This window comes from Pygoscelis adeliae, unplaced genomic scaffold (genome assembly GCF_000699105.1).
Source record: "Pygoscelis adeliae isolate BGI_AS28 unplaced genomic scaffold, ASM69910v1 Scaffold393, whole genome shotgun sequence".
Lineage (NCBI taxonomy): Eukaryota > Metazoa > Chordata > Aves > Sphenisciformes > Spheniscidae > Pygoscelis > Pygoscelis adeliae.
This window is the reverse complement of record NW_008824376.1, coordinates 281,518-289,727: the sequence shown is the minus strand read 5'-3', so window position 1 is coordinate 289,727 and position 8,210 is coordinate 281,518.

Here is an 8,210-nt window from a genome sequence, read left to right as displayed (position 1 = left end):
GAAGCAAATTGAAAGGACAAGGCAAAGAGGACCAGGCTTTGGAATAACAGGAAGAAGTCTGTGCTCACTAGAGGTCATTTACCTATGAAGCTTGGAACAGAACCCAAGTTTCCTGCTTGTCCCTCTTCCTTTTCTGTCAGCAAATATGTTTAAATCCTGTGGAAAAATGTATGCTTCATTGAGTTCTCTTTCACACATATGATGACAAACAATGACTGTTATTTATTTCATTAATTCATGTGGCAAAGTTCTGTATGATAGTTTGAAATATTTCAGATGACTCATGTGGTTGCCAATATGAAATTCCACTCTTGTTTTCTCTATTTGTTTTCAAAAATAAGAAATTACATGTACAAAATTACATTCAAAGAATATTAGGTTACTCAGAATTTAGAAATGCCAGACTTACAGCTGGTGATATGATCACACACTATTTTTAAGAGATTCCATCTTATTTGGCAATGGAGTTTTTAAGGATTTTATTTTCTTACTCTTTTCTAATGCATGGTCAAAAGTTTATCATCTACTGCATGTTAACCATATCTACTGTGAATAGAGAACTATTTCAGCCGTGGTTTTTTTGTAATAGTTATGACTGCTTCACAGATACTAATTCATTTTTCCAGTGCCCTATGAGATGAGGAGATGGGATATTTATCTATTTTGCAGATATAATATTTTGTTACATACCTGTCTCTCACACCTGACTCCAGAGGCACAGATGTCTATTGTAGGTCTCAATAGTTTTTATTCTGGTAGGAATGCTGAGGAGCCATACTTACTATTTGTAAAACGTATGAGATCCTTGAGCAGAAAATTATAGAAAAGTTCAAAGTATTGCTTCGAATTACTACTACAACAACATTTTATTAACATGCAAAAACATTATTACTAATGCTGGAAAGGGGACTTTTCTGTCTCTCACTTGTCTGACATCTGGAATGCATTTTTCCTCTGCACTAAAAAATGTATTTTAAAACTGTTCTCATTTCAAAAAAAAGTCAAGATACTGCAAAATTCCATAAGCAATCAGAATCATAATAGAAGTGTCATTTCAACCTCGTTATTGATGGCAGTGCTCTAAATTTGATGGGGGAAAAGTCACATAGTGTATTCCTTCTTGGTTCTTGTATTACATGTATTTTCAGGAAGATGGGAATTTGGACTTTTCACTTCTGATATTGTTGTGTTAGTCACAAGCAATGACATGCCTTTCTTAGCGATTGTTTTCTTGACAGAGCTCCAGTTTTATTTTCTAGCTGCAAAAGCTCATTTTTATTCCTCTTTTCTGGTGCTGAAGGTGAGTTTGTTTTCCATCTTTGGAATGCTACTTGATTTGGGAATGCTGTAAAGAGAATCAGTTTCCATAGCCTTTCTGTCTTTGGCTGAAGTTAGAAAGCCTTATTCAGTTTCAAATCCATTTTCACTTCAGCAGTGGGGACAAGGAGCAGTTGTCCAATATAAGCTGATAATCCAAAGGAAAGATAAAAAGTATATTCTTATTATGAACGCCTGACATAGCCTATGATTTGGTAAGATAGTTCACAACATTAAACAAATATAAGCTACTAATAATAACTAGTACTTAAATGGTTTTGTACATCTTCGAGACACTACAGGACTTTCAACACTACTACATTTGCACATTTTAATAGTTATTAAAATGCTACTGAGGCATGTGATTGTTATCTCTTAATCTTATGTGTCCCTCATTATCAGAGCACCTGATTACCACACGGTCTGTAATGGATGGAATTACTCTTAGTGATAGACTAGGCCTTTTGAAGTTGGGCCAGCTGAGCTATTGGTCAGGTCTCCACCTCGTCAGTCCAGGTTTGGTGAAATGGTCACCAGTTACATCTCAGATGAATGATTCGTTTGATCTGTGTTAGTCTTAGTCAGTAGTCAGATGTTCTCTTAGAAATTGGATGAAGTGATAAGATCTATTATATCTGTTCATCCTAACCATCTTCTAGATATTACTGTCCACTTAAAACAGTTGACAGAACAGCCTGAGCATGCTTCAGCACTGTCTCAGTACACAACTTGCCCTCTTAATTCAAATAGCTGAAGAAGGCTTTTTAAAATGTCAGGTGGCTTTGTGTTGCTTTGGATGAGGAATGCTCACATGCCTTCATATGGAGTGCTTTTCTCTGGGGAAGAAAAGAAATAAGCTGCAACAACTTCTTAAGCTGCTCCAGTTTGATTCATATTTGCTGCCTGACCACGCTAAATCACTAAAGAAAAAAAATGGTGACACAGAATGAGCAGTAGATAAATATTAGAGCTTCATAGATGACGTATTCAGTCACATCAGATGCTTCCAAAATGAATTGGTTTTAGTCTCTCACTAGTTGTCTGGGAACCACTTCCCATTTTGGTTCTCTTGGTAGTGTTTGTATGTAGAGATCAAAGATGTCATGTGCCAAAAGCTTAAAACTCACCGTAGTTCATTTTCTCCAAGTCTTGGCTGAGGTCTGGTGGTAGGATCATTGGAAGGAACCATTCATACTATCCTGCTCTGAGGATACACCAAACTTCATTTTTCAAGGCTTTTAGGTTGGCACTTCCTTGTCAAATTTTTCAAGGCACTGATTAAAATGAGCATTCACAGTCCAGACAACACCACTTACTGAGAAGCATTGTGTGCATAAGAAGCCCTGATTTCTGTCTTGCACACCTGGCAGAAGTCTTCTGGGGATCTAGGGACTCCCTGGAATCTTTGGCTGTCTGGTGTCCTCCGCTTGTCATCTTCAGGTGGCATCCTTGTTTTGAACATTTGACCATCAATCTTATTTGTGTTTTTTTCTTTTTTTTTTTTTCCTTAAATGTTTTGCTTCTGGGCTCTATGTCCTGCCACTAGGGTTGAAAGATAATATTTTTGCCCTCAGTAAGTCTAGTGTAGCCACACAGAGTACAAACAGGCCGGTATCCTGTTTATCAACTTTTCTCCAGCACTGATCAAAGTGACTTCCTCTCAGTCTAAGAAGAAAAGATTTGACAGAGAACCTGTCTGAAACTTGGGGGGGAATTTCTCTGTTTGCTCCTGAGTAAAGTATTTCTGTCTACTTTTCTCTACTTCTTGTGGAGAAATAGGATCTCCAATGTCTTCCTTCACACAGTCCTTTTATTTTGTATCTGTGCTCCCCTATTTCATTCCTGATTGTCTACTTCATATATGTCAACTATGGCAGATGTGTGGCTCAAGAAGAGACAAGAAATTGGCTTTTCAACAGAACACTTCTTAATCAAATTTTATCACCTATCTGTTTGGTATCCATTTTGGTCAGTGTCTGGAAAAAGTTGATGAGCAAGTGCCAAATTCCAACAGACACCTCTGCCTTTAGTTGCCCATATTCTTTCCTGGCCAGCCTGAGATATCAAAGGGATAGGGATCTTCCACATAAGATCTTGTCTGCTTTCCTAGAACAAAAAAAAATTAGCAATACATACCACCAGTATTTTCGCAGGAAGCATTTTTTGACTTGAAGAAAAAAGACACTTAAACACTTCCATTTCAGAGGAAGTAAGAACATGAATAGTTTGGGAAAGTGCCATACTGAAAGGTCCAAGGCCTGAAAAGGAATGTAGGACATATCTTTATAACTCTTTCACTGGAGTTAGTCATCACAGAAGATGTGTCATCCATTAGTAAGGAGTATCATCCATTAGTAAGGAGTAAGATATGGTTTAGTGTGTTCACTAGTGTGATATCAGATGTAGTTTTTCTTCCAGCCAAGACTAAGCCAATACACCTCTAATGAAGCCTATGACATTCATTGTTCTTCCATACCTGGAATTTGCACCAGGGATTTTGACAGGAATTGTTTCGCTATTGCTACTGAAGTGGAATGTATCAGTGCAGCTCACTGTCACAGACATGACGAACATCTCAACAGAAGTAGTCAAAGCAGAATCAAGCTAAATTCTCTTAATTTACAGTAGCATTGCTGTTTGTCTTATGGCAGGGAATATAATTACTTCATTTGTCTGTTGCCTTCTATTTGTCACTTTAACTGCTGCCAAATCAATCAGCTTCTACATGACATAACTTGCTTTCTCTTGTTTGATTAACTGAAGGTGACACATACCTCTGTATAAACTTGGAATCAGAAGATTAAGTTCTGTTCTTTGCTTTTCATTCTCTTGTTACATGCTTTTGGGAAAATGGTGTCACCCACATGCTTAGTTGCTTCATCTGTAAGATCAATATCAAGCCCTTTTTCTTGATGCTGTGAGATTTCTGTGAGTCTCAGTAACAGAATACAGTCATTATTATCCTTGACTAAAAATGTTCCATTTTACTATTCCTTATTATTACTATAGTTCCTCCATCAGTAACAAACATGCTTGTTGTTTTTCATCTCCCTAAAAATATTCATGTTTTGAACCTCATTACAATTCAGTACGGAATAAATTTATAATAAGGCACATACCATTTCTCAAAACAATTGAAAAAACTGTGTTATAAAATTAAAAAGGACAACTGTTTGGGTTGGGGTTTTTTGTTTGCCATAACTGGGGATGGATTTGTAGGTTAACAAAAAGATCTGCTGAGAAATTGCTTTTCTATTGGCATAGGTAAGAATCCATCCTACTGGACTAAGAGTCAAGTCTTAATTGTTTACAGAATAACTGTCCGAACAGTGTAAATTTATGAAGGCAAGGCAGCCAAGGCCTGGTTGGAGTTAAACAATAATTACATAATCTGAATTGTAAAGAACAAGGGATCCTCAGGTGAGGACAGGACTGCAAGACTTGTCTTGAGCTGTGAATTCTGGATTGATTCATAAAAGCTAGAGCCTATGAAGAGAGTTGTGTATAGCCAATCAAGTCGTATAGTCAGTGGAAAAAGGTTACAAAGAAGACTGACATCACCATATCCCTTTTGATGATGGGTGTTTGCTAGCAGTCCATGTTGTTTCACTTCATATTAACAAGTTCTCTAAAGCAGCACACAGATGTTTTTCCAAATTAGCTGCTTTAGTTATCAGGAAATGCTTCCATCATGCATATATACAGCTTTGTAAACATATATATGACAGGAAGCCTCTTTGCTGCACAGCCAGTGCAACAACTGTTAGCTGTGAGTGCACGTATATGAATGTGATGAAATCATGCAGTTTGAGTCATTCTGCACGCTTCTTTTTACCGTTGACTTTAAATCAGCATTTGTACCAAAGTAAAGAAAGATAAGAATAAAAGAGTGTGGAATTTCAATTTTATTTTTATTCACTTCACTGGTTGCTATTTTATAATTGAATTGCATTTTAAATTTCCTATTCAAAAGGTTCAGACTGAGACACAAGCACTGATCTCCCTATTCCAAAGGAAATATGAATTTTTATCTCATTATAGTCTAAAATTCAGAATTCTGATCACACTAGGCATTTTTACATCAGGAGCTCCCACTTTAAATTCTAATCTAATTTCTGCTTCAGAATAATGCCTATAGGAAATCTGTAATGTTTTTATATTACTGCAATTTGTTCTCAGAAGGTCTGAGAACTTCTTGTTTAAAAAAAAAGGGACATGCAAGAACTGTGGTTGTATCAACAAGTAAAACCAGAATCCTATATAAAGCCAAACATAAATGGTAATCCTCCTAACCTTTAAGGCTTTCCACATTATCTCTTGGGTGTCAAAATTTTGAAAGCCTAACTATACTACAAAAGTAGCCCTTATCTCTGGAAATTCTCCAGGTTTTGGGGCAGAATGTGAATGAGGTCATATCAGCAATATGGAAATATATGCCTTTAAGTGTTAAAGAACTTTGTGGGCTTTCTTTCAAAATAATGTAGTGTCATGTCATTGCTTGTATTTAAGTCTTCCACCAATTATTATAACAACTTTAAAAGTAGTCATCTTCCACATGAGAATGTAAAAGGAAGAGAAATAACAAGTGACTGGTTCACTGCTGCAAGCCTATGCCAAAAGCAAACCTAGCCTGACAGTTAGGAGAGTGCTGAGCATTCATTACTTTTCTAGAAATAATGGATGTTTTACTGCTGCCAGTCTGTTCCTTTTAGAAAGTAAGCCATTCAGCTCATAAATCAAGAGCTGAAATTTATTTAGAATAATGGTAACAAAGTCAGCCCCCCACCATGAAGTCACTTTTTGGTGAGTCACCATCTAGTCCCAGAGATGTCATCCTACTATTCCCACTGGGTAATTAATGCAAACAGGAAAGGGGACCAGTAAGTGGAATACTACTTATAAGAGCTTGTGTATATATTGAGGGGTTTTTTACTTATTTTGGAAGCTACTAAAGTATACGAACTAAGATTGCTAACCAAACTATATTGATAGGGAGGTGCTAGAAGCACAACTGACTTTTTTCAAACGTATTTTACTTCATTATTCCCCAGTTTCTGTGGCTCAGGATGATTTTGGTTCCTGAGAACAGCTGTTTTCCTGCATTTCTGCCATTGAAGCTGATAGAGAGCTGCATGAAAGTGAATTTATAACTGGCTGTTAGTGATGTAATACACAAAAAAGGCCAAATCTTTATAGATGCTAGGCACTCAGCCCTTCCAGCACATCTATGTAGCTATTGCTAGTATACAGCTCCGTTTGCTTCTTGGTTTATGACTTCTGTTCATATTATATTGTATTTTTTGAGCGCCAGCCTCCATGTAGGATGTTATTTCATGCACTCATTAATTAACTCTCAAATATTTTGCATAGTATTATCAACTCTATTAAATGAGAGGAAAATGAGATTATAGACTGATTAATTCACGTGCTTGGTATCAGAAAGGAGACATTTACAATGCAAGAAACAACAGTGATAGTACCCGGTCTGGGCATGAGGGTACTTTAAGTTTTTAAAACTTTAAGTTTTAAAATCATCAAAGCTTTCTATATTGGCATTTAAATTCTATTTCTTGGTTTGAAATTATTTTCATTTTTAATGCTTTATTTATGTTTTTAAAGTTTGAAAATATGAATATCAGCTTTGAAATGTTTCTCATCAATTGTATCGAAACAAAATGTTTCAGTTTAACTGAACTAATGGTTTGGGGGCTACTTTTGCTTGAAAACTTAAAATATTTACACTCTGTCTGGATTTGGAGGACGAGACTTCAAATATAAAATGCTTATATGACAGGAAATAATTTCCCTACTCTGACCTAGTGGTAGTGGTCTCTCCAGAGGACAGTCAAGTACTAGTAATAAGATAACTAGTATTTTGAATATAGAAGTATCCCTACATATCTCTAGTGGTAGTGGTCTCTCCAGAGGACAGTCAAGTACTAGTAATAAGATAACTAGTATTTTGAATATAGAAGTAATGACAAATCAGAATGAGTGGTGTAACTCTAATTAAGGGTTAGAGAAGCTGATTTATAATTTAAACTGGGAATTCAGCAAGCTCTTTGATTACAAGAACAGTTTGACTATTGTGCCCTTTTTTAAAGGATGTATGAACCATCTGTGGGTTATGGACATTTTCCTCGGCAGCTGTTCTTTATTTATTTTATTTTATATAATACAGTAATAGCTTTCTTACTGCATCATTCACTTAAGGAAACTAAAAAGGCAGGTTCCTGAAGCTAGGATTTCTGTAATTTCTGTCCGATGGGGAAGTGTTAACACAGAACTGCATTTATAGATCAAGTGTCACAGAAGTTTGTTCTTCAAGAAATTGTACTTCAGTCTTTTCTATTGTTCTAGAGTACTATTATTTCCTTTTACTATCATCGTTCCATCAATTAGTACTTAAGAAAGAATCTGTCCCTGACTCTGTGGATGCTGTTATTTCTGTTTGAATGGGGGAAAAGAATCTATGTCAGCAGAATCGCCTCAAAAACTTTCATGTCTGTGCTTACCTTCCAGAATACGAGTCTGCTTACTTAAAATGCAATGATCCTTCAACTGTTCTCATTTTCTGGAAGTAGTTTAGGAGATCTTCTTGTTGAGCAGGTATCGTGCAATGCTTTGAGATAAAACAGCATGCCTTGTCTCTTAGGCCTGTAGATTGACAGCTTGGATCAGGTTTTCTAGGCTAAGAATGGGAAGTTACTCGGGGCTGACTTCAGCCCCTGCACAGAGACAGCTGGAAAAGGTCAGCCATTACCACTAGACAGGCCCCCACTGTTGCCTATGCCTAGCTGCTGCAGAGTTGGCATAAAAGATGTAGCTGAGTTTTGTTGTTTCTCATCCTGTATTGTGGGCATCACTGTGTTTGTGAGCTGGCTAGGTAGATG